Source organism: Patagioenas fasciata, chromosome 9 (assembly GCF_037038585.1).
Source record: "Patagioenas fasciata isolate bPatFas1 chromosome 9, bPatFas1.hap1, whole genome shotgun sequence".
NCBI lineage: Eukaryota > Metazoa > Chordata > Aves > Columbiformes > Columbidae > Patagioenas > Patagioenas fasciata.
In genome coordinates, this window is record NC_092528.1 from 25377624 (window position 1) to 25405166 (window position 27543).

General features: G+C 43.8%; 1 long non-coding RNA gene across 4 annotated transcripts in view; it reads right to left on the reverse strand.

Moving 5' to 3' along the window:
* Positions 1-24352, reverse strand: part of LOC139828606 (uncharacterized) — a 104817-nt gene extending 80465 nt beyond the window's left edge. For all 4 annotated transcript variants that reach the window (XR_011740411.1, XR_011740410.1, XR_011740408.1 and 1 more), the window contains exons 1-2: positions 24163-24352; positions 3908-4075 (exon numbers count right to left, since the gene is read on the reverse strand). This is a non-coding gene — a long non-coding RNA (uncharacterized lncRNA). The remainder of the gene's footprint in view (positions 1-3907; positions 4076-24162) is intronic.
* Between the last annotated feature and the right edge of the window lie 3191 nt (positions 24353-27543).

The following is a 27543-nucleotide window of genomic DNA, read 5'->3' on the forward strand; positions in this document are numbered from 1 at the left end:
TGATTGTACGTAACTTGTTGTCTCTGAAGTGTACAGGACTCTGCAATTTCCAGTACTGTGTCCAATTCACTTATAAATATCTCCCAGAGAGAAAAAATATTTCATGGTGCAATAAGCATCAATGTTGGGAAAACCAGCTAATATTTCCCCCTGGGGCTGAGGAGGACTGGACACCATGAGAATTACATTCTGACTAAGTAACTCTGCTTTCTCTTACATGATTTCAAAGCACCCATCCCAGCTCAGGTCTCGGGCATCAACTCCCCAGGTATCTGTGCCTGGTTTCCTGTCTCTCTGTGGGATCAGCAAGCATAAACCAAAATTTGCTGAAGTCAATAAAGGAGTTAGTTTATTTTAAAATAAAGCATTTTCTTCTATTCTAGGACTTAAGGTTTGCAAAGATAGTGCGGATATGTTTCCCACGACTGTAAAAGTTTGAAGGATGCATTAGACAGTTATTAGAAGGCATCCTAAGCAAGAATTGGTCATTTCTGGTAGCTGAGTATGACATATGTTGTTTTTAAGGTTTGACTAACCTAGTTTTAAAAGAATTCTAGTGACCAGGAATCCTATCACATTCCCAGATACTTCAAACTGCTGCATCAATATCTTTACCACTGCAAAGTGTCCTGCCTGGCTCTTTCTTGTTACAATGTAAGTGTATTATTCCCCATGCTATAGCAATGGAGATAGAGAACAGTGTCTTTCCCACGTGTTTGCATGAGTCTTTCTACATATTTTGAAAATTCTGTTGTGCTCATTTTAATTCCAGATTAGTCGGGTTTTTTTCCTCCCCTTGTTTTGAGGTTATGCTCTGAAGATCTACAATTGTTCTCCCTTTTTTCCTTTGGCATCCTCCCCATTGTCAATCTCTTCCTTCTATGTACCCAGCGAACTGTACACAATGCTCCAGCTGTTTCCCCAGAACTGTGTAGAGTAAAAGAATTATAGCTGGCTCTCCTGACACTACATGAGTACTCATAGTTCTTCATAAGTCTAGTATTTGTTCATTCTACTGCAACTACATAGCAACTCCAGATGTTATCTTCTGGAGCAAGCAGGAAAAGATCTTCAAAACTACAGTAAGGGAAGCTAAAAAGAATCCAAATTTAAAAGAGGGTTTCACTAGAAGCCATCATCCTTTCGTTAACTTATCTGTACTCTCTGTGCCAGGTCTTTTTTAAAGTACATTGAAGGCCGACAATACCATTGGAAGAGAAAAAGAAACGAGCTATTCTCTGGAGACATTATTATGAATAGCATGTGTTCTTGGTGGTTTCCTCTGGGTCTATTTTATGAATTGGTTCCCAAAAGCAAACAAGTCATTCAACAGTCTCACCGTAGGGTCACTCATGAGCTCAGGTTTTTATTTTAGCAGGACAGCAACTAACTTAAAAGTTCTAGGATACTCAAAATTTCGACACCATGCTGACAGAGTGATGCTACTGAAACAGAGGTAAGCTCTTTTCCATACTACAGAGATGGCAGCATTGTGTTCTGGTTTGTGCTGGGGTAGTTGTCAGAGGAGCTGTCTCTAAGCCCAGACTCCATATTTAGCAGCCTTTTGCTCTTTCCACATCAGCACACAAGTAGTGGCCTCAGACTCATCCCAACACTGACTACCACGGGACCTGCACCACTTCTGCAGGAAAAAGCAACAGTTAAGCTGCTGTCTAAAGAAAAAAAGTACAGAATAATTGCCATGCACTTCACAACAGGGAGAGTCAAAACAGGTAATCAAAACAATCTAGTATGGGCTAAAATACAAAAGCTAAAAAAGGATTGTTGGCAAGTTCCCTGAGGCATGTATTGCCACCTTCCCCAACCACTTTGGTTCTGCGGGTTTGTGAAGACATGCTGTTCCCTCACAGGTTGTCATGCTCTTTCATCGTAGGCTTCATTGGCCTTTGAGGTGGCTCGTAACAGATTTTGAACAGGAAAGGCTAGTACTGGACTGTTGTTATTCAATAGAACTAGAAGATAAAGGGAAATGAATTTCATATTTTTTTTGGGTGCAACACCCAGAATTATGATCTAGATTCATCTAATTGTACTTGGATCCAGAGAATTAGTTCCACCCATTGTAATAAGTGGAACTGTTACCGTTTAGCCCTGGGCTGCAGCTAAAACAGTAAACAGCTGCTCTCTTGCCCTTCCTTCCTTGAGGGGAAGGAAGAGAAAAGGAGGAAAGACTTGTGGGTTGAAATAGAAACAGATTTAATAGAACAATAATAAAAGAAATGATACAAAACAATACTTAGCTGCTGGAACATGCACTCCCAGCAATGAACTCCAGAGGGTGGACATTGCAAGCACAGTGAGTCCAGTAAAAAAAAAAGTGAAGATCATGGCAGGCATAGGGAAATCATGGGAGCAAAACCCTTCACAGATGGTGACCAAAGAAGAAGGGACATCTCCAGCAACTTCCTGCTTATACATGGAGTGTGATGTTCATAGTATGGAACACTTCATTGATCAATCTGGATGTTGGTTTAAGATGCTGTCTCATTCTGTTCCCTCCCAAGTACTATTTTGGACCTGGCAGCTGGACAGTTGAAAAGTCCTTCATCCCCTTGGCAACAGCCAAGGTATCAATGAGTTCTTACATTCTTTTTGTATAGATTCACAAGCACTGGAAAAACTACTGGAAGAAAATATTAACCTTATCCCAGGTTTCTATCTTACTATTCTCGAAGTAAATCTAAACCAAAAGACCATGATAGCTACCAAGAAGAACATTTACTAACTATATGGAAAATCACCTCAATTCAGCCAAACCAACACATGAACCAATTGCAAAATTTGAAAGTGGGTCAGTATTTAGAATCCAATCCAACAGCTGATGGCAGGCTTTGTTGCAACTCCTAACATTTAAAGAGTAAGAAAAGAAAGAAATTAGTAGAGAGCGCAAATTTGGCACAAGAGTCCTCTGAAGTGCTGAAGCCCTGAATATTAGGAGAATTCCTGATCACTGGGAACAGTAGATTGGAAACAAAGTGGCATCAACCAGTCTCTTAAATTTGTTGGATTAATAATTGAAGGTACTAGGATGAACATTACACCACAATTCTTGGTTCTGGGTAAACCTTTTCAGTATCCTGATTGGAACAGCCACATAACCATGCTGTGCTTCTAAACACTGCAAGTTGAAAGTCAGGATATTCTGCTTGCAAAATACACACAAAGGTTCTGGAAACTCCAGCTGAGCTAATGCATTTCAAAGTCCATTTTATGCTTCTGTTTCAAACTATTTTCCAAGCTCACACCCAGTGGAGAGAAGAAGCAACAGCAGCTTATGAAGGTAAGCACCATGTGCTGATCCAGTTTCCTCTAATAAATCATGCTGGTAACTCAAGGGCAAGCAGAGACATTATGAGGGGAGGTACAAAGCATCAAGCACGGCAGCAGAAGCCAGGAATGCCAGCATGCGGACAGAGATGGACAGTTACATCTCCTCACCCCTCGTGTCCCCTTTTACTTAAGTAAGTTTAATCCTATTTACCAAGCAGCCTCCTAGGAGCATCATCAAGTCTTGTTAATGCCCACAGAGTATTAAAAGATCCTTGGAACCAAGATTTTTTAAAAACGTGGGCTAACGCTGAAATTTTAAGTCAGTTCAGACAGTAAACAGGACACTTATTTTTAACAGGGAAGGGATAATTGGCCCTTGACACTGCTGAGACTCTCACCCCAAATGGCAAAGCTTTCTGTGTGCTGTGGTTCAGCCCAGCCACCAGATACAGGCTGGCTGCAGATCTCTGGCCTGTGCATATTAGCTAATGCCATCCTCCTGAACTCTGCTCTTTCTAGGCAGAACTATTTTAAAACTAATCCGAAAATCCCTCCTACAGCACCAGCAGCAGGAGAAAACCCTGGTTAGACGGAGACTACTGCTTCCACCACTCACCAGCATTCCTAAGCATCTGCAGAAATAAATTGGTCGAAGAAAGGAGAAGATGGAGGTGTCAAGGATCTTTTAGATAGGACTTTAGCAGTAGTTTCTGTACAGCTCAGGCAGCAGATGCTGACAACACCAGAAGGCTGCTCAACTGTGCTCCACCAGCCTGCTTGCTACCTGGAAAGAGTGAAAAAAAGATGATTTCAGCTTGATCAACTTGACAGCTGACTCCCCCAGCCCCTGGGTACAACAAAATGTTTACTTCAAGTTGCCAAAGAGGCTTTTACAGTCACAGTACGGAGGCTATGAGCAGGATTTAAAAGCGAGCCCTCTAGAAAAACAAACCCAACACACATAGATTGAGTTCCTGTGAACAGGACTAGAGAAACAATCATGCCCTTCAAATTCAAAAAGAACCCTCATTTCTAGGCTTCAAAAGCTTAAGGCTTGTTAAACCAGGGTCACCTCCTCCCAGTGTGCTCCCACCCCAGTTCTGAGGTTGAGAGTTTTGACCTGGTGAAGAGGTAAGTGGTCATATCCTTGCTGCATGTGCTTTGGAGGAGTGGCAGCGCTGCAGCACGTGTCGACCCAGGACAAATTAAAAGTGAATTTGTTTTGAGTTGTAATAGCAATGCCATAAACAGGCTTGTGAAAATGAAGACAACAACTGTGTCTACAGGAGTACAGCAAGAAGACTAGCACCCCAAAAATCTCTCAGCAGGCATTGTTGTGAAATGCTTTTGTCTTATGAGGTTGTCCCCTACGCCCTCCCCACTTTTTTTTTTAAATAGGTTAATATTCTGAATTAGCCAAGCAGAGGAGATCACCATCCACACCAAGTTGTGAACAGCACCCCAAATTTAGGGGTGCTTACAAGGATAAGACACATCTCCAGACTTGTATCTCTCTCTCTCTCCTTAAATACTAGGCTGGCTTTAAATCCTGCTTCAGAGATAAGGCCCAGCTTGCATCCATCTTTCACACAGATCTATTCCAGGCTCAGCAAGTAATGCTGAGTGAGAGTCAAGAGAGCTGGAGGATGTGAAACCTCTTCCCTTTTCACGTTAATTCTGCAAAGAGTGAAACAGAAATGAAATAAACCAAGGGATTAATAAATCTATAAAATTCAGGGTGTAAAGAGTAAAATTAAAATAAAAAATGCAACGAAGGATTTTTGGACTTCTGAGAGTGATTTTCCATGCGCGTCTCATGCTTTCTGCGTTGGCTGTTTGGGGTGAACTGTAGGAGGAGGGAGATAAAACATTAAAAATATATATATATGTATATATATAAAACCCACAAACGCCATCAATGCTCGACAAAGCAAGGAGAGCTTTTCAGGATGGGAAGGAGTAAGACTCACCTGTGCCAGGCGAGGGCGTGTTGAGCATCCACAGCCCCGCTCACCACCCTGGGCTCCTGCTCTCCCCAGCAATTCCTTCATCCCTGGTTATCCCGCACAGCTGGTCATTCATCTTACCCAGCCCGACAGACTTTTTGCTCCGCTCGCCTACCTCCCTGTTAATGCTGCGCTGCCTTACACGACACCATGACCTACTTTTTTTTTCCCCCTCGTGGAGAATAGCAAAGCTTCAGTGTGGCTTGCACGGAGGAAAGAAAGGCAAAATTAAGGAGTGCTGGCAAGGCAAGGCAGGGCCCTTTTCAAAAATTCGTGGCTGTTCGCAAGAGGTTAGGAAAGGAGAGGCTGGCCCAGAATCTGCAAACTGCACAGCTGAAAAGGAGGTGGTAACAGGAAAAACAAGAGAAGGGTCTTGCATTTTGCGTCTGAAAGGAGAGACTCGTAATAAGTTTACCAAAATCAGAGTATTTTCCCACCTGGCTCCCACAAATCTTAAATCAGCAGATTCAGAGGCAAGGGTAAGAAACACCATCATGGGCAGTGGCAGTGACTCAGACAAGGGAAGATTGTGGCTCAGGAGACACCGGCTAATTTCCATCCTGCCCTACAGACATGATCTAAGGAAAATGCTTAAACCCAGAGCCTCCAAGATAATCAATTACATGCCTATATACCAGAAAAGTCAATCAGCTTAACCCTAACCTTAGGGAAATCCTTCTATCTTCACCAGTTTCCAGTGCAAATTACAAATCTACATTCCTTTGAGAATGTGGGTTTTAGTTTCCCTGTGCCTCACCTCCCTGGTGCTTGAGAACAGATCAAATTTCCTTAATTCTGCAAGGTATTTTGAGCAGCAGACTGTCAGGCATGTTTAATAACTCAGGGAAGGGGTACCTAAAAGAATAAATTGGAAATATCTGCATCTAAAGGATTTTTGATTCTCTCGTCCATCCAGACCTCTTTAGTTCCTGAGCTTTCAAAAGCTTGTCTAGCATGATTTCAAAGGAACATTGCTCCAGATTACCATGGTTTTCTTGAAATATGTGGATGGTTTTCTTTGATAGCAAGCTCAGAGCAAAACTGCAGCAAGGCAAGCAGTATTAATCCGCACTCTAGTAAGACCAAGAATCAAGACAAGCTATTTCCAGGCTGGTATTTGCTTTTTTTTATTGCTAGAGAGCTTGCAGGACAAATGATCCATTCCTGTGCTTGCAGATCATTTCCAAAAGGGTCCTCATGATTCTTGCGCTATTCATTTCAGGACTTGGTTTGCAATTAAGCCAATACAGACATGGTTTGGCGAGACAGGCACAAACCCTGGCAGCAATTGGATGTGCCTTGGGATAATGTTCACTGGGATTCATCAGCAGAAGCGTAACCCTGCACCAGGTCATAACTGTCTGACTTAAGGAACAGCTCCAATCATCTACAGCAGCAGAACACTTTTATATTGTCACTCTCAGAGCTTTATACACTACAGTGCCTGCTGCTAGGAAGGGAGCAGAAGAGTGCTAAGGTGTAGCACTAAGGCTGGAGAGCTTCTTATAGCCAAGTTTAGAACCTGCCAGGAGTCACTGCACTGAACTTATTGCCCGCTGATGCAGAAGGGCTGGGCTATATTGCTGCTGTTCAGGTAAAAGCATCTTGTTTCACTTATCCCTGAGTGTCCCCATAGTGGCTATTCTTTGCTGAAAATGTCAGTAGCTGGTGCAAGAGGTGACTGCTACACCTACTGTTAAATCTGTAACAGCCTGTTACATCTAACTCAAGTATAACACAAGATCAAGGCCACATCCAGTTTTATGTCTCAGACACACAACTTACTCTGTACTGTGCTTGGCTGCACTGGCCCACAGGGATGGAGGAGGAGATGCCGCAGCTGATGGGTCTCACATGTTTGAAGAGGGAAAATAATCACAAACAAAAATAAAAGCACACAAAAATGAATGAGAGCTGACAGACTTGATCTTCACTACAGGATGCATTTGTGAATAGAAAATAGGATTCACAATCTCACTGCTCCCTGCCCCTCTAGCAGTTCCTAAAAATGCATCTCAACTCCCGCCCCCTATCCCCCCCAGCTGGAATCTGGCCCCAAATGCAGAAGACAATGTTCCCTTCTGAGCATCTTGTTTTCCGGAGCCCTTCTGGAACCCACCTTGTCTGCTGAATCTCTACTCAGGGACAACAGCCCAGCCTAAGCTGCTCTCAGTTCTCCACTCCGATTAGCATAGGTGTTGTTCACCTCATTTATGAACGACTTGTTTCCCCTGGGGAAAGCCCTTGTCTCCCGTTCACTCAGAAAGACACAGCAATTGCTTCTCTCCTCTTGGCATGAAATGACCTTGCAAATGGTTGGGATGGATGAGTATAGGGTAAACGAGAGTCACCACCACCTAGGCACTGAGTGTGCACAGGCTCACCACTAAAGAGCTGGAATCCTCCCCCAGAATCCACATATAATTCTCAGTGGCCACGTCAAAGGCTCAGGGAGCTGCTTTCCAAAATTCACAGATTCCCCATATTCCCCACAGACTGTCCACAGTTTGCAGATGGAAGAGTCAAACAATCTTCTCTCAACTGGCCTGCATACAAAAAACAAAAACACAGTAGAGAACTGGTAGCATCAAGGTGCCCTGCACCTCCTCAGCCCGAACACATGCTCTTGGCCTTTATGGGTATGTAGCTGCATTGTGCTCCCACCCAGCTGCTTTCACCTGCTCCTTTTCTCCTGGTGCTTAGATGATCAGTCCTCAGAGACGATCCCTCAGCTTTTATTACATGCAATTGCAACAGCTATTCAAAGAGGGCCCTTAGCTCTCCCTGTCAGAGATGTTTGAATAAAATGAAATTAATTCATTGCAGTTTTCACTGGTTCCAAACTTGCTTTCTAAAGATGTTGCCCCTGCTTCACCAGGAACCATTATGCTTCAGTTTCAGTTGCAAAAAACCATTAACCCATTACAAATAGCCAATATTGGCTTATTTTGAAGAGCTAGTTTTAGTTCCTCTGCTACAACAAACAATAACAGCAAGGCTGCTTGGCACTAGCCACTTTCTGAGAGGCTATTCATACTTTGGTGTTTGTGCACACTGCATGTTTTACGGCAGGGATTTTGCATTGTTTATTTTCTGTTCCTCTGCAGACAGTGGCATTGTTAAACAGCATGTGTCCGAAAGAATCCACCCTCTCCATGGGATCTCCTCCCAGCTATTACAGCACTTCCCAGAAACCCACTGAGCTCTGGAATAAACAAGTCTCAATGCAGGGGCTGAGCCCACACCCGAGAAGCAGAGTGCCGCGAAGCCTCCATAGCAATGAAAGTAACTTGGCTTTGCATGAAACCTTCCTTTTGCCTAATGAAAACCCTGTGTTGTCACCCTTCCTAATGATGTCTTCTTTTCCCTTGCAGGCAAAAGATAGAGTAATGGACCTTTCTCTGACTTGCTCCAACTGCAATGGGGGCCATGAGAAGGGATGTTTTTCTCCTTCTGACCCAAAAGATTGGGCACGCAAAGCATTTCACCTATTCCTCCCAGAATTGAAAAGCCTTCCACATGCTCAGCAGTTTGTTTTTCCTCACCCATGCAAAGCTAGACCAATTGCCAGATTTGGGGACAGGAAGAAACCTCCTCCAAGTCCTGCAGCGACCATTATGTAAACAAGTTTTGTCTTTCCCCCACCACCATCCTCACAGCTTGGGGCCTGGTACACCCTCAGTATCATTTAGCCATCCTCTCCTGGCAACATCCTCACAGCAACGCTGGGAAGCCTTTGCTGCCATTCTGCCTCGCATGCATGCACATCTTTTGTCATGGGACATGGAGAGATGCTCTGCAACATGTTATATTAGCAAAGGTCAGGATGACCCTGCTGGTCTGAACATCCCATATGCAGTAAATTAAGATTGTGGCAACTTTGATTCATTGATTCAGGCAGTGCATTTCATACTCACATTCCTAGTGGGTTTTTTTCTGGCTGGCAACAGATGTCAAACATTTCTGCTGCACAAGCAAATCACTAGCAGTTAACACATGAGCTCATTGCAGGATCTGTAACTGGCAACCCAGCTCTCTTCTGGGCCAGAACAGGTCTAGGCTGACAAGCAATGTCCTATAGCATGCCAGGCAAATATTCTCAAATCTTCCTGTGAATAGACAGAGAGACACTCAGTCCTGCATTTCAAAGATTTTGCCATTTGACCTTAGATTTGCTCTTTTTTGTATTGGCTTTGAATAATACTTACCTGTCTATCTGGGTCTTTCAATGTTGCCATGTTTACAAGACATGCACATTTTTGCTCCTTTTCATAATTCATTCCTACTACAGTCTAACTCACACACAATCAAAGCAGAAGCCCTTCAGAAGCACTAAACCCAGTACTAGGTTGCATTAAAATGATAGTTCCCATATGTCCTTATAAACACCATGCCAAACTGTATTTACATTGTGTTAACATTTACCAAATTACCAAGCCAGCAGGAGAACATACACCCATTCATATTTCTAAACAAGGCTTATAGTCTGGGTAAGCTTGCTTTTTTTTTTTTTTTTAAGAATAACATGTACAAAAAAAAAAAAAAAGGAAAATTTTAGCATTATCTTGGCCTGCAGTTTAATGCTACTTGCCAGAACTAAAACATCTGCATCCTGTGGTATCAGACTACTTGGGGGCTTTGTCAATTCAGAGACAGACAGAGTCTCAGATGAGATTACCCCTGGGAGAGTTTCCTGTTCTCCTGACATTTCACATGGTTTGAAAGAAGAGAATTTAAGCTACCATGACTAAGTTCTTTCTCTCCTTTACGCTTGAGTTCATTTTTCCAGCATACAATTCCCCAGAACATGGAACCAGGTCCATTACTAGAAGCTGAAGATCTGAGGCTACACTCTGGAAAGTTCCTTTCCTATCCAGGGATATTTCCTGAATAGCAGCTTTCTGATTTTCCTTGGTCTGGTTTTATTTTGTATTTGGTAGCTGATCAATCTCAAAGCTTGCAATGAGACCCTCACTGTAGTTTTTCAGCTGAGGACCAAACCTAAAGTTCACTCTCTGAGGAGACATAGGAAGTCAGAAGTGCCAAACAGATCAGAGCAATGGTCTGTTAAACCTGTCCCTCCCTGGCAGCAGCAGAAGAGAGACAGAGTAAGATCTAGACCTCCTGCCCATGGTCATGAAATCTTTCCCTGGCCTTAAGAACTGGGCAGTAGAATTATATTCTTACGCAAGAGGTTGGGATCTTTCCTTTAAAGCTGTAAGGTTACAGGCAATGCCTCTTATTACTCACAGCTTTACACAGTATTCAATAAGATTCATCCTAAGATCTCTGTGAGATATCTCCAGTACTACAGCAAGCCAAATCACCTCATCCAGATATGATGCAGAGGCTGAAGTCAGGATACAGTAAAAGTTATGTATCCTTCAGAGGCAGACATTATAGCTTCACTGCGTCATAGGTTCTGACTGTGCTGTATGTTCAGGTGAGTTACGGTTGCCTCTCTCAGTATAGAAAGATATTCAGTAGGATTTGAACAGCAAAGCGCATCAGTGCCCAGACCAGTTAGAGCTGAAAACTGGAAACCATAGTAAGGAGTAAACCTGAACGAAATCAGAGGCTGTGGACAAGCAGCTCAGTGGGTCACACTAGGCCCTATTGCACAAACAAGTTACAGGACCTGGTGTACACTGGTGTACCGGAGGGTTCCACCATGGAACTCCTCAGGCAGGCTTTGATCATAGACTATTTTCCTTGCTGTTTACTCATAAGTCGTCGCACTCTCCATCTTCCCTTGCACAGCTTACTAGATAGTGGTAGCTTTTAGTCTGCTGTCTTGGGCCTTATCTGAAGGGACAGGCAGAGGAGATAAAAGACCTAAAGTGTTGCTCTATTAAACCTGTAACACTAAAGTGGAATGGAATAATGCACACAGGTCTTAATTCCTTATGCACTAACTGTAAGTATCATTGTGGACATAAAGTGCAAATTCAAACTCATTTGCCATAGAAGTGCTAGTTTATAGCTATTATATTGATGGCAGAAGACAAAACACAATTATGTTTGGAATTCATCATATTTTCTGCTTATTCTTCACGTTTGAGACATTTGTCTGATCCAGAACAAAAGGAATACAGATCCCTACTTTCAGGCCAACATAATTAGAGGACCTGATCTTTAGATACTTCGGTTTTGAACTGCACGTGCATTTGGTAGACAATACAAGTGAAAGCCTTTGTAGTGAGGAACTTGTGCATAAAACCCAAGGAAGTTTCTGGGGGGGTATGTCCAACTCTCCAGGCAGCCATATTTTACAAAGCATTCTGCATCATCTCTGCAGGCAAGTTCACGCTCAGGTCTTGGATTTTAACCACAATTTTGTCCTTGTTTTGTATTTGTGATGGCAATGCCAATAGAACCTCATTTTGCTCTTGTAGCTGCGTATGTTGACTGTCCAGGGCAAGCGGGTAAGTTTCGAGAAAGGACCTTGTGCATGAAGAAGGATTTTAGTATGGCTATCAGTGTTAGAAAAAAAAAGAAGTCATTTTGTCAAGAAACCTAATACTCATTAAGACTTGTGATTGTTTCATGCCACTTCAGGTTGAACTGAAAAACTACGTGGGAAGATGCCCTTCATTTACCCCAGCACCCTTCATCTCCCTTGTTTGAGGAACTCAGAATCTGATAAAAAGAATCACCACAGGACCAAGTAGGATGTGCCTGTCCTGACAGCCCTTGGTACACACGATGGACCAGCTGCACTTCCAATAACCAATTCACCCATTCTGCAATGAAAGAAGCAGGGTGTAAGAATTCGCCTGTGGTCTGCAACTTATTTATAGGCACAACTGCAGCAAGAGCTCAGGTTTTCCTGACCACTAGGAAAGCACAGTCTGAGCTCCAGCCATCTGTTTGAGGGTTAGGCAACCTCAATCTCTGCCAGCTCTTAAACTTTAAAGAAAATAGGGTTGTTCTTTTTTCTTCCCTTAAAGCTCTTCCTGAGCCTAGATTTAACTGCCTAACAGTTACACTTCCAAAATGCCTCGGTAATCTGGGAGCACAAGTCACAGTAATTTCATGCAGACACTGTGGTGAAGACTGACCAGTGACCAACTCCTAGTATGGAAAAATTTTGGCCACCATCATTCTGAAATATGGTAAGAAAAGCACTAACCTCCAGAGAGCCTCAGTACAGCCTTTGAAAAACATCTTAGTAATACTTTGTCATGCACAGCATCAGTGCTGAAGTTCCTCTGGGATAGAAATTCTTTAATCCAAAGTGATATTTAAACTACATAGTCATTGTTTTTGAGCACAGTTCAAGACATTCCTTTTCCCTTAATATATATGCCTATTTGACCTAAAATTAAGAGTTGTGGGAACTCTGAAGGACTTTTGGTGAGGCAAACTGTATGTGAAGGAATGCAATAAATTAATCTTGAAGTCAGGGAATGTCTGCTACCTAAACTACAGATTTCAGTTAGGGTAACAGAACATCTTACAAAAGCCCAAATCTAGTTTGGAATTCACCTGTGTCTTTTGAGATGAACATATTTCTTAATATTGGAGTCCAATTTTCTTAACATCTGCCCTGAATTGGCCCCTCCTATAACATCTAAAAACACAAAAAGTAGTCTTCCCAGTGTACTGTTAGGATCTTTCAGTTAAAAAGGGCCAATGGAGAGCTCACGAAATGCTAGCATTTAATTTCAGTGTAGAAGAGAAATCCCATCCCTCCTCCTTCCACAAAAGCTTTGGGAAACGCTTCAAGACCAGTATTTGCTGCTAGCAGAAGCTTTATTCCAATATAACCTCCCAGGGGAAGTCTCACAAGAGGAAGGGCCCTCCAAGACATAGATCTCTTCCAACCAGCTGGAAAACAACATGCTTTCATTAACTTACTCAAGATACTGGGAATTTTGCAGAGCTGTGCTACAGATTTGTGCAATACCTCATATTACAGATCTCTGGTCTCCAAAGCCAATGTGAAAGAAGGGATGGGTGGGAGAAGAAGCCTATGATGTAGACTTTGATTTCTGGTTGCACATTTGGCACCCTGACTAGAGTAGCACAGGGCAGACTGGGACTCCCCAGCATTGCAGTTGCTGTATCCAGGGGTGATCAAGCACTCAGCTGTCTGCTTTGCCACTGTCCATATACATCTCTCCCACCCAGAGAGGTGCGTTCCATTAGCACAGCCAGGCTTCCTGTGATGAGTCGATAGTGACCATCGGTTAACTACACCAAAGCTACTCTCCTCAACCCACTAAACCAGGGTCCTTCCCCAGAGCTGGGAGCACTACCACATAACTTCCTTACTCTCCACCACCTTGAAGGAGAAGTAAGAAGAAGTGGCGTCATCAGTATTGTCTTTGTTGCTGGGTTGGACTTCTGTCATTACGTGTTCCTTGCTCCTCACCCAGAACATCCTGGAAACAGCTGACACTGAATACACAAAACCAGCACCAGGCATAAGAGGCAGGCTAGCAGAGCAATGGGCCCCCTTGAAAGACAGAGTGCTACTATCAAGGATACAAACTACAGGTGGTTTACTTTCTACACACACAAACACCACATTAGAAAATTCTCTGGAAAACAAACAAAAAAGTCCCCAACTTTTTCCACTCCTTAAAAACTGCCAATACTTCCCGGACAGGGAAAGGCAAGTGGATGGTCAGTCAAACACCAAAAACCCCAAGTAACTTGAACGACAGATGTACATTTTGGCACACAAATTATGTTATCCAGCCAGCTTCTGCAAGGCCTAAGCAGCTTACAAGCATGTGAAGAAAAATTCAAGTAGCAATTCTCGGAATTAGGTCAAGCTTTTCTAGCCTGGCTTCTTCCATTATCCCTGAATTCGGCTTTGCCTGCAGCCCATCACTGAAACCTTCCATCATGCTGCTCGTTTACCTGTGAGGGAAGATGGCTTCATGATCAGATGTTAGCTTAGGCTTCAGAGTGGTGGGGGCAGCTCCCATCTCTGTCCACCACCCGCTTTCCATGGTCTTCCCACACCTCAACTTGTACAGGCAGGCAGCAAATACATTAGCTATCTACACCATTCTGGCTTAGTTATGACACGGGCCATTAGAAATGCTATGAATGCATCAGAGGCTGAAAATCTCTCCCTTCCTCTCCATTTTGCCCTAGGCTTGTGTTTTGTTTTGTTTTGTTTACCCCCCCCCTCCTCTTTCCTGGGAAATGTGATGAAGGAGGGTGGAGTGGTTCAGGCTATGTACAAATATTCAGACAGTCTCTTAGCAATAAATGGATCTCAGTCAGTTCTATTATCTGTCTGGCTGTGGCTCCTATTATCTGCTGTGAATTGTAGCAGTGATCTCTGGAACAGCATTCAGGCACCATCATTACCAACTTCCACACCCTCCAAAGACCACACTACAACAAGGCATGCTAGATAATACTTGCCATTAAAAGAGGGAACATAAAGGATTCAAGCTATGACTAACACAGTAAAAGGCTCTGCATGGGGCTTTACATTCATTGACCCTGGTTTGTTATTAAAGAAAATTCTAGGTTCAAAACCTAGACCTGCATTTTATACAGCACATCAGCTGACTTACACAAAAAGCTGATTTCATCCTGTTCTTTCTCACTCCCCCCTCACCATCCTAAATCTTCACGGAAGACTGCAGCTGGAGAGCACAGCACAGGTCTGCCTGGAGCTTACGGTCCCCATTTGGCACCATAAACCCAAAGCAGTGAGCTTGTCATACCCGACAAAGTGCCTTGGAGCCCACGATGCACCACAAACAGGGACACCACAGGGAGCATCTAGCAATTCAGGGCTGAAAGCCTCCGAAGCAGCACTCAGATGGCTCCTTGCTAGGAATGGGAATTTTGGGATCCAAACCCACATCTATTCCTTGCATTTTTCACAAGCCTTCCAGTTCATTTGGGGCCTGTCTGCAAAGTCTAGATTGCAATCTAATATCCTTCCCCAGGGCAGCATAAGGGTTTTAAGAGAAAACTGCTTAGGTCTCCCGCCCATAGCCACTAAGGCAAGGCCACAAACATTAACTCCACCAAAGCTCATTTTCTTATTGGTTTCTACCTGGCAATGGATTGGTTTCAGCTGCCCAAGCAAAGAAGATCTCAATGAAGGCTTTCCTGAAACTGGGATATTTCCAAAGCCTCCTTTTCCTGCACAGTTTCCCTGAAGTTTTTTTCACTTGGAGACTTATTTCATAGCAGGGCTTAATATCTGACTATTACCCCTCATTCAGCATGGCTGAAAAATTAGTCATCAACCTAAAAAGTTATTAGGAAACACTTGATACTATGATTGCTTTCCTGTGGAATGAGGGAAAGAGAAGAGGTGGGGGAAGAAAAGGTGGGTGAACCCTCACACTTACAGTAAGAGCCTTTCCAGCAGAATTACTGCTCTCCTGGGGAACCTCAGCACACAGGAGAGCACCCATGATCCCAGTTTGGCACAGCTTCCACCACTGCTGATAGCCCAGAGGCAGCTGGCAGAGGCTGCTTTAAATAGAGCTGCTGCTCCCTGCAGCCTTCTCTCCGGGCAGCACCACCCATGGCTAATGCAGCCCAGCTGAAAGCCATTTATTGTCCAGCAATTGCTCACAGCCCTCAGCTGGGAAATGCAGCCCAGTGCTTCTCTCTGGTCTGCTCTTTGGCATTTGGGTGCAGAAGCAGAGCTGGCTGCTGTCCCACCTGTGCACAGAGCAGCACAGGGATGGGGTGAGAAGCCGGCTCTGAAATATTCTATGGGCTGCGAAGCCCAGGGAAGGGCTGGTGGTGATGGAAGGAGCACAAGGGATGAGCTGCAGGGCATCCAGGGACTTGCAGCTGCTGCCACCAGCAACATCTCTTATTGCATCCCCATGAGGAATTGCTTAGCAAAGTAGCCCAGTGCTGTTGTTTTGCATCCTCAGGTGGCTTCTGGCCACCCTGAATGCTGTCACACGCCACTCTCTGCTCTTGGCACCACTTCTATCCAGCATCTGGGGTATCTTCCAGTTCTGTAGATGGTATAATGTGCAAACCTGGGCTGTAGACAGCATATGGTGCTGGGAAGGGTTACGGTGGGAAGACATGAGGGGAAAAGTGGGAGGCTTGAAAGAAACTGCGTGGGATTGACCACAACCACAAAAAGCATGGAAAGAACAGAGTATTACACCTCTTCATGGCCATTTTCACACCATGCACAATCTAACTCAAGTCACTTCAGAAGCTGGGGGTGCAGGGAGTGCTAAGCCTGTTGATGAACAACAAGAACCAACAGGCTGGAAAAACATGGCATCTCCTTAAGCAAGACTTTTTGTGAGGTGGAGTGGAGCCATCATATCTACCCATTCAACCCCACTGCCCTACAGCTGAAAAGGCATTTGCTGGGCAGGGACTGCCGCTGGCTAATAGCCCTTGTACGTACGGCAGGGCTGGCTGGAGCTGGCAGTCAAAAAAGCTACATTTTAAGTGGCTTTCTGGCAGGCAGTGCCAAACATTTGCAGAAATGTTTTATGAAAGAAAGAAAAAAAAAAACAGGAGAGAGAAAGACTCCCCCCCATTTTTATGGCAATAAAAATATATTTGTATACAGTTTATATGCTTCATAAAAATGCTAATTACTCTTCCAAACAGAAGAGAAACAGAGCAATTTTTTGCATCCCACCCTTCCCCCTGCACTACCCTTTATACTTTTATGACGCAGCGTTTATTTAAGTCGGAATTGTGCCCAGCTCATTCTGCCTTTTGCATGGCGCATCCTCCCCCTTCTTCCCACTTGTAAAAAAATATAATAATAACTTGCAAATTCATTTCAGTGGAAATTTGGAAGAATATATAAGGAAAAAAAAAATCCTCCAAACATAAAGCACACAAGGACTCCAAGACTTCCCTTCCTCCCCTTCCACAAGTTTTTCCTTTGGTGTATATATTTTTCCAAGGTCACCTCAGAGGCTTTTCCTAGTTGGCTATTGAAACAGAAAAAAATGCCTGCCCCAAGAAGCACATGAAGCCATCGCTGTGGCTTGGACTATTTCCCTGTGTACGGATGCCACGGGAGAAGAAGCAGGGTGTGGGGGGGAGCTGATATTGTTCCAAGACTTTTTCTCTCACCAGAGGAGGAGGATGAAGATGGAGTGATGAGTGAGGTTCCGTTTGTCCGGCAGCATGAGTCACACAGCAGCAGTTTCCGATACACACTTTTTTTTTTTTTTTTCATTTTTCTTTCCATTACAGAATTTGGTGTCATTTATTCCTTCCTCCTTCTCAAGAAAATAATAATAACAAAAATCCCGCTACCGTTATGTCTAATTTATTCTGGGAACTTGTTTGAGGACCCACTAAACATGGTGGGGGAAGGGTGATTTAAAACACAATCCAAACTACAATCAGCTCTGGAAGCTTTTAAAGAGACTCCTTTAAGGCTGTGCCAAACCTTAAAGAAGGAAAATACTTCCACTAAATCCCTCCCACCATGAATGGGATCCTGTATGTCTGAGGCTTTTTATTGGCTGGGTGGTTTGGGGTTGTTGGTTATTTTTGTGTGTGTGTTTTTGTTTGTTTGTTTGTTTTAATATCAAAGATGTTACTCTTTCAAATAGGGTCTAAGCTCTGCGGCTTTTCGGCAGGCAGCGAATTCTTGCTCCTCGGGCATGCAGTGATCTGACACAGCCCTCTCCCACACTGAGTCGGGTTCTCATGCTAAGATCTGGCTCCTGGAGCTTGAGCTGTTGTTTTATTTTTCTCTGGAAGCTGTTTTTTTTCCCCTCTTCACCATTTAAAAGCAAAACTAAACAGAATTAAGCCCTCATATGGCCTAGAAACCCAGCCTGGACTCCTAAGGCTGAAATATTCCCATCATCTGTGGGCAAGGGGTGGTGCTGCCCATGCAAACTCCATCAGCTTCTGCAGGCAGCCAGCACGGGGAGGTGAGGCGGGAGATGGTCCTACCAACAGGCAGAGGATGTGCACAGGACACCGTTGTAGCAATCAAGTCCACTCAGTCAACAGATTTATGAGCAATGTATGGACATGCATGGCCATGTTGCCGCTGTTCTCCACCCAAAATAGCCCCATTCAGTCTTGCTCCAGATCTCAAGTCAGCAAACCTGAGCTGTCTCTCTGCTCTGAATCACACTTTCTGTGGTGATATTGCCTATCCCAGCACTGAACTGGTCCCCTGCATAAGCAGAGAGCAAGGATGATTGCAGGCTTCATCTATTTTATTTATTTTGATGGAAGCACTGTTATATTTTATCTAGAGCAAAGCACTGTTATATTTTATCTAGAGGAGCTCCTCCTGTCCTGTAGCTATTTCCTTTCACCTACATTTATGATACATCCAGGTCTGCAAATGCACGCCACTATCATTTCTTTCTTGCAACGAATGGCATTAATTCAGCCCCACAGCCTGTGCAGTATTTAAACCAGACTGTTTATTCTTTCAGATGCCACATTTAGCTTCTGCTCCTTTGTCCAAATCTCAGCTCCACCAGACCAGTCGGTACAGAGAGGGTGAACAGAAGAGCAGCAGCAGAAGGCAGCGCTCTAGGAGCAGCAGCCTCCTCTCTGAGCTCAAAAAACAGAGGGAAAGGGCTGTAAGGAAAACAACTGGAAGTTTGGTTGGAGCGAACACCATTTTGTCTCAATCCTGACATACACTGGAGCCAAAGAAGGGACCTTCCTCCACTGACTAGGAGGTCATGGACCTCAAGGCATACTTGCCCACAACCACTTCATTCTTCACATGCCATGAGCAACTTCTCTGCATTTCAACTTCTCCAGTGCAATCTCACCCAAAACTGGTAAAGGCCCACCCTGGTACCAGTGACTCTTCTATTAATAATACAGACTGAAAGCCAGACAGGAACCCTGGCACCCTGACAGCGTTTTCTGTTTAATTAATATGCTTCTCATAAGGGACAGCTGCGGTTCAAATATTTTATCACTGTTTCTCCTCCTTTCCCTGGAGGAGCATGTGCTCTTGGACTGCACCAGCAGCCGTGTGCACATGGCCGCAGCAGAAGGACGCTGGCTGGAGCCAGACCTCTCCTCTTGAGGTGACTCCAGAGAGCACAGCGTTTGCCTGCCCAGCTCACAGCGTGGCCCAGGTCACTGTGTGTCCCCAAGCAGGCTCTGTGCCATGTGCCATGTCGACCACCGACTCGCTGTTTTCTGCTTGGCTGCTCCTAAAACGGTTATTTGGGGCCCCAAAGCAATCTCAGAGACCCCATGAGAAATACTCCCACTCGGTCCTGATTTCCTGTTTACAATGACGTTTTGGGATCTGCTTCCAAGCCAGTGTTTAATCCTTTTACTCTGCCACATTGATTTTGAATCATTCTAGCTTAAGTGTTATGAGTACCAAGACAAATATTTTTCATGAGTCTCAAACCACAAGTATCTTTATTGACCTTATTTTTAATTTCATCACAATTCCAAGCTTAGTTTGACAGGATCCATCTTCTGTAAGGTATCAAAAACCTTCTGACTAAGTATCAGCCTTATGAAAGCAGGCATTTAATGGGATTTCAAGGCAGCTCTGAAAGGAAAAGGTTCCGATCCCCTGCTCCACAGTAAACACGTAACCCACTCCACGAATGCAACACAAACTCATCCAGAAGAAAACTGTGTTCCTCCAGCTTCACATTTTGTCAGTAGCTTACAAAGCATGATTGGCATTTCTCAAACACACATGAATATTATTTATTAAAGGCATTGGAGTCGCCTCCCTGAACAGCCAGTTCAGTCTAAACAGAGCACAACCCAAGTGAAATCCGGACCACCAAGTACTGTAGACTCCGAGCACTGTCACATCCATCTATAGGTTTGTGGCTACTTACAGCTCAAGACAACTTCAATGCAAACTGAAGAGCTAATTCTCTACACACAGCAATACCGTGGGATTTTCTGTAAAGACAACTTGTAGCAGAAAGCTCCATGCATTTTTCTTACCCGTTTGACAAAAGCTGTGATTCAAAGCTCCAACGTGACCCAGCAGAATGTGTTTTTTGACTCTGTGGAGGAACCCAATTTAAATATCTTAAGTTAAAGGGAAGAAAAAGCAGCCAACCTCACATCAGGTTCTGTGTGCCAAACCTCACCATATAGACATGTGCAATTATGGAACTTCCTGAAATATATTTTTACTAGAAAGAGAAATGGATAAAAGTTACATGGGACTCCAAAGAGCTTCAGGAAAGAATTCAGGATCATAAACAAACAACCCACTGAGTGGGGAAAGAAAACCACAGTGGCCAGTTTCAGGTGGCAATCAAAGTCTGAGCTCTCAAATATGTGTGATAAAGGAGATATCCACATGCAGTGCATACCAGCATGTTTTTCTTAAGCACTGATTATACCTGGAGGCAGCAGGCCACGCGTGCTTTGCTTTAGTTTTGGTGTTCCTGGCATTAACCTCCTCATTCGTTCCTAGGAAAACTTTTTTTAAATCAGTGTGTTCTAACCTAAACTTCTCCGGCCTCCTCCTAAAATGTCAGCGCTCAACTGCTCAACATCATCAAGAGAGAGCTGGAACACCTCCCAGTGCAAGCACCCACATCTCACCCCCCACGGGGCCCTGGGACAGGCAGGGTTTATTCAGCCTTCATTGTGTTCCGATGTGCTCACCCGTACAGTTGTTTCTGACCTTTTCTAAGGGTGTTCTTTTTGTCTTTCCCCTCCCACCCCCCACCCATCCTCATGAAGCCTAATTATGAATACAAGGTCATTATGAGTGATGTCAATTATACAATGGCTGAGCAGCTGCTCCCCCTGTTGCTGGCCTATAGTGCCATGTTGAAGTAGACAGCAGAATTACTTGTGTCGTTTAAAATTTGCTATATCATGAGTTTCTTTTCAATTGCAAAAGCAGAAAAACAGCTTGAGTACTTTTCCTCCTACATCTTTACTTCAAGCTGCTTTTACACTCCCCAGTACATCCTTCAGCATCTCCTGCCTTAAATATATATCCCAAGGGGAATAAAGGAGAATTTCACAAAGAACACTTTTTCCCAGATGGTACCCAAAGTAATCTACAAACACAAAGATAGGAACTGCTTTAAAAGAAACTCTATTGGAGAGTTTTGGCCGTGGGAGTATAGGGCATGTAGCTGTTCACATGTTATGAAGTGCAGTACTCAGTACTAAAATACAACTACTTCAGGGTGAGGACTCAGAGGCAGCAACAGATAGTGTTTGAGCACAGGAAGCAGAGCAGTATTTAGCATGCAGCTGAAATGAAATGGGGCCTTTCTTCACCTTGATGTATTTTATAACAGTTTAGATAACTAGAGGGAGATAGCCCCAACAGCAAAGCATCACAGTCATCAGTGATTTCCTGTTCTGTGCGAGGGGTGAGGAGTGTGGTGTGCCACATCCCGCCACGTAGGAAGTGTTAACAAGCACTGACTTTTTCATGGCAGACATATAGCTAGCAAATATCAAAAGAGACCTAACTCTTCCTCTTTCACATCTTTCACTTATTTTTTTCCTCCTTCATCTTGAAAGATGAAAGAAGGCAGCTAAATTCACACGGGGTGACCTCCTCAGTGACTTCTCTTGCAAGGTGATAACACACCAGCACCACTGGGAAACACCCATTTGACAAATGTTTGTGGAGGAATCTGCTTCAGTGCCTCTTTCATGTAAAGCAATGCTAATATGACATTGTACAGAGGAACATGGCTGTCTTTTGAGTCTGCACTTCAAATGTTCATAAATGGCTATCTCTTCTACAGAAGAGCTACTGGCCTCCGCTTCCCCTAAGCCTCCTTACTTCCCTTTCTCAGTTTCTACCTTGCAAAACTCCTACTGGGGCCCGAGGCTAAAGCTGGGCTCTTCCTTACTGAGTATTATCCCCAGCAAGGAAAACTAATGGGTCAATGTATTGTCTTGTTGATGCTTGCACAATCCTAGCTCTGTCCCTGTCTTTGCTGTGCCCCTTCTTACTGTACTAACGAGGATGGGAAGGAAATTAAAAAACCTTGCCATTGACAGGGCAGCCAGCAGCTGTGACTCAGAGCACAGAGAGGCTGCAGATCTGGTGAGTATGATGGAGCTTTTTCTTCCCACAATCCTCCCTCTTTAAAAAAAGAAAATAATAATTATAATAATAGTTACATTAACTAATAGGAAAACTGCAAAGAATGTGTTTCTTTCTCAAAATTACTGTATGATTAAGGACTTCTGCTGTCACCATCTCCTCAGCTAACTCCAGTGACAGATGAGGTTTTCCACACTGATGGTTTTGCATGGTCTAAGCAGCTCCAGAAGCTTAAACACCTCCCTGAAGCCATAAGGGTTTGCACATCTGGGCTTTAACCATGTGAGATCCAGAATTCTGGATGTCTTCAGACTTTGAGAACTTCCTGCTTAGGCCAGGGGGATGCTGTCAAAATAGACTTCTTTACTGAGTGACTCAGTGCTGCTTTCAGTCCTTGCCAGAAGCCAAGTACAGAGGCATGAGGAAAACAAACAGAAGTTACTGAAGCATTGCAGAGTTTTCAGAAAAGTTTGGTTCAGCTTTAATTCCAGTAAAACTCGGAGAAGGATGAAGCAGAAAAATATTTCCTAACCTAATTCCCCATGCAAAGGCTCTTAGTAGACAAGCATGTGTAAATTTTACAACAGTTTTGCATTTCTGGTCAGGACCTGTGAGATTCCACATCCAGATGATGGGAAGGACGATGCAGATACAGAACACATGGAAAAACGCCCTGCAGATATCAGTTCAAGTTTTGCCCTCAGTTCCACTCTGACAGCTAACAGACTTCCCTGGAATTGCATAAGTGTTTCAGAGCAGAATTCAGCCTCTTTTTTTTTGTTATTTTTGAAGCTCTATAATCGCTTTATGGAGGAGCCTGGCAGACACCAAAGGCTGCACGCACACAAGCACGCTTGCTGGGAACTCTCCCCCAGGAATGCTCAGCTTGGATCTGGCCAGCTTCTCATATAATTCAAACAGTAGAACTCCAGTTTCAAAAACAAAATAGTCCAAATAAATTTAAGTGTGAAAAACAAAGCTAAATTTGCCTGAAGTTAGAGGAAAAAAGTTAAATCCCAGACACGCTCACAACATGCTTCCATGACAAAGCCGATCTTGGCTCTGTGTTCACGCAGTCCTTCATAGGTTGGTTGTGATTAACATCAATTGGACACTGGGGAAAGGGAACCATCAGATACATCATCGGTTTCTTCCCTCTTGCCTCCCCACAGGAAAAGTACCATAGCTCAAAGTGAGACAGCAAAGCATTAACTTAGTCACCCCCCAAGTTTGTGATAATGCCACAACGGAAAATAGTACAACAAAAATGTTAATATGCCACATAAAAATTAATTTAACCTAATCTGGGCCAAAGAACACTGAAATATTTTCTCTATGACAAAACAGTTATTTCATAACATCGCTGAACAGCAAAGGGAAGTGTAAGTCCCTGAGAGTCCTGCTACAATGATACTATTTTAACTTTAACCTTTCAAAATTTCTTTTAAATATAACTGCCTACTTCATGGGGTTTATGACGCTGTGATTTGGAATAATACAGCCAGCCTACTATGTATTTTTAAACTTTGCATTTCACATAAATGTATATGCACAAATTCAAATCCATCTTAATGACAACTCCCTAGGCTTTAAAATTACCAAGACAGCTACACAACCATACATGGAGCTCTAGCCTACAAACCCAGCAAGAGCACAGGCTCTGCAGCTGGGCACAGCTACGGCACCTATGGCCACAGCCAGTCCCAGGGTCTAGACCCATGTTCATCCTACCTCCTCCCATCAAGTCACCATCGTAACATCACTGGGCACACACAACTGCAGAGGAAGGGTGACCATTGCCCTCCACAGATTTATCTTGATCAATAGGCTCTCTGCAGGCTGGTTAATCCTAACAGATGGTAACAAGCGATAACATACCTTAATAGCAAGCTGATGTCTTTAAACACAGCTGTGCACAGGGTCTCTCTGAATTTCAGCAGTGCAGCAAATCTCAAATGCTGTTTTGTTCCATCTTTACGATTATTCAGAGCAGAAGAAGCATTTACTTTGCCTTCATAATTCAAAAATTTAAAGTGTCCTATTATTCAAGATAGTTAATGAAGCAACTTGTGAGTTCTCTGAAAAATCCACATGACATGCAAAGTCCAAGGGTTGCTAATTTAAGGAAATCATTAGCTGTCTTCCTTATGCAGGACAAGAGGAGTTAACTCTCACTTTTTACACAAAATAGAGCCTCTGATTCATCACTGCACCAACTGATTAGCACAGTATGACCAATTTAGGCAGTTTCTAACAGACTACAGAACCCAAACCAAATAGTCAACAAAATTAGACCAAAAAACCTGTGCTTTGGGGGGAGGATTCTGATCCAGCCACAAAACAGGAACTGCAAGATCTTCAGTGTTTGTGAGGTCACGTTCTCCTCATCAAACTCACTGGAGATCCAGAAGACAACTTCAATGCATTCTCCCAATTAAATAGCTCGTTTGGATCTAATACGACATTAATTGACTCCTGGGCCTGTATTGATTCTGAATAGTCTACAGCTACGTTTTAGCAAATGCCTTGGAGATAAATCAGCATCAGGTAATAAACTGCAGATCACATAAGCAAACATTACTTAATTATATTCCTATTAATATATTGAGTCTGTAATGAATTTTTGAGGCATTTAATTACCAATTTGACAAGATAATCTAGGGGTAGTTAATGATGGACCAGTAAAATGTTAAAAAATACAGTCACTTAATAAGTCTCCTAACTGACACTGAATTAACTTGCTTTAGCTGTCTGGTTAAATAGACAGCAGTTAATTACAGACTCCTTAAACAGTCTCACAATTTTAATATATGGCCCTCTTTGCTGTGCATAACCATGCAGCAAGTAACACAGAGCTTTCTCCATGTTTATCCTTCAGATGGCTGAATTACTTGCTGTTGCAACCACTTTGTCTTCAGCAAGATTCAGTAGTTAGGCCTTTCTTATTTACAAATGCAATGGGCCGCTCCCTCTCTTCAGTGATCAGAAATCATTGTGTGTTTTAGTCCCTGCGGGATTAACAACAAAAGGGGAATTTTTCACTGGTAAGGAGGGGTAGTGCCTTGGAAATGGAAGCAGTGGTCATGAAGCTCCATGTGGCCTCTGGGCAGGCAGAGACACCCACTAGACATCCTGTCTAGCCAAGGATATCTGAATATTGCTGTCTAGATATTCACATCTATCCAATAAATGCTTTATCTAGTACCAAAGCACAGCTCCTTCTTTGGATAAAATCTGACACTTCACTGCAGCAACTGGTTCAGCACTGACTCATACAAAGATGATCACTTGCCATAGGGTTTTGGGAACATAAGAAGAAAAAAAAAAGGCAAATGAGCCAAAAAAGGCAGCACCAGAGACAGCATTAACAGTTCATCCCAGAGGTTAACGAAAAAGGGTAATGATTATTAATAGCTGTGACACTTTCTCTAGGAATAGCCTCAAGCTGCACTAAGGGAGTGCAGCTTCCTCGAGCTGGGGTGATAGTTGGTTTGAAATGTAAAACACTGCTGACAATTCCGGGTTGTGCATGAATAAAACATTGTAGATCCTTAATCAGCTGGAGAAAACACATGCAGGTCCTTTAAGAAAAAGACATCTCAGGAAGTAGAAGCAATGTTGTTTGACTTCGGGAGTTCAAAGGCCCCGAGTCATCAGTCTCTCCTGTCATTAACTTGAAGAGAAAATTTCAAGTGCTGGTTCTTTTAATTTATTTGCTTTGGGGAGCCTTTAAGGGTCAAGTTTTTTTTCCCTCAGCAATTATGCAGCCTAAAAGCCCTTTCTCAAAAAATAAATAAAAACACCCATGCAATAGCACAAATTCAGGAAGAAGGGCTTTAGAAAGATACCAAATGTTATCAGACTGAAAAATTTAAGCAGAAACACAGGGATCCTTAGCCAGCAAGTGCAATGACAATAGCAGCATCATTTTGCTCTTAAAGTCACTAGCAGCTGTGGTAGTATTAAGTAGCAGGGCTAGTGGGCAGAGTCCTTTCATCACAGCCTTCTTGAGGTAGGAATTCAGGGGAGACAAACAATCGACCTGGGAATGGAGAAGTTATCATGAAATCTGTGTCTCTCGCTATTTAGACCCAGAAACGCTGAACAGAGCTGCTGCAAGTCAGAGTCCACAAGGTATTGTTCAACTTCACCCAAGCAAGAGGAAAAGGTTTCTGCCACCTCTGGTTTGCCAGCTGAGCTGAGTGCAGCTTGAACACCTGAGGAGGCTCTGTTGTCTGCTGGGGACACCACCACCTTCAGCACAAGCTTAACTGTTCCTGCAGGCCTGTTCTGCCCAAGGCAGGTATGAAAAGCCATGAGCAATCCTTGCCACCTCCAAAGTATTGCTTGCTATATGTTTATCAGTGACACAGAGGGAGGGAAAGGACCATGTCTTCAAACAGAGGTGTTCCCAGGCATTGCTCTCTTTGCCGTCTTCTCTTCAGAGAATAGCAGTTGAGGCTGGAAAGCATGCATAGCCCTTCAGCTTGTGATGAAGGTGGGACCATGGCTGATTCAGAGACCATTCCCTCAACAGGGCAAAGAAAGGCAGCAGAGCTGCACCTTGCTTACTGAAGGTGAAGGCAGTGCTTTCCCCATGCTGACACCAAGCCAGCCAAGGTCACCGGCAGAGCTGCGTTCTGCAGGATGTTTGCTCATGCCCAGTTGTTTTGGACATGCCATCAGAGTATTTTGCTAGAGATTTTGTCAGATCTACCACCAGCTCCACGTGTGCAACTCAGCACACACATCACAAACGTGCTGTGGTGTTTTACAAAAGACATTTTTGGTTGCAGCATCCCTTAGGATGCCTAGAAACAGGCTCTAGGCTGGCTGGTGATGGAGTGGTTGGTCACGGCATGCAGCTGCGGTGTGGCCTGGGAGATCATCTCACAGCTCTGGCCCTCTTAGGATCCTTGGCCAATGCTGCTGTGGTCCAGGGCCAACTGAAAGCCGTTGTTCTGCCCTCCAAGACCTCTGATTCCTCTGTCCTATCCCTGCAGGCTCCATCTCTGCGATTTCTGCTCAGAACAGGCAAGACAGTCCCATTGACTCAGGACAGGCAGCTGTCCTGCCCTGCTGGGATTGCAAAGATGGGCTGTGGGTGCCACCAGCCCTTCACCTCTCCTCCTCAACACAGATGAGCACTCCAGCCTCTGCACATCCCTCCTCCTCTTGCCACGGACGGTTGCCGAGGTTTCTCCTTGGCTGCCGTTTTTGGGCCCAGCTGCAGGAGGGCTCTGCTCCAACACAGGCTCA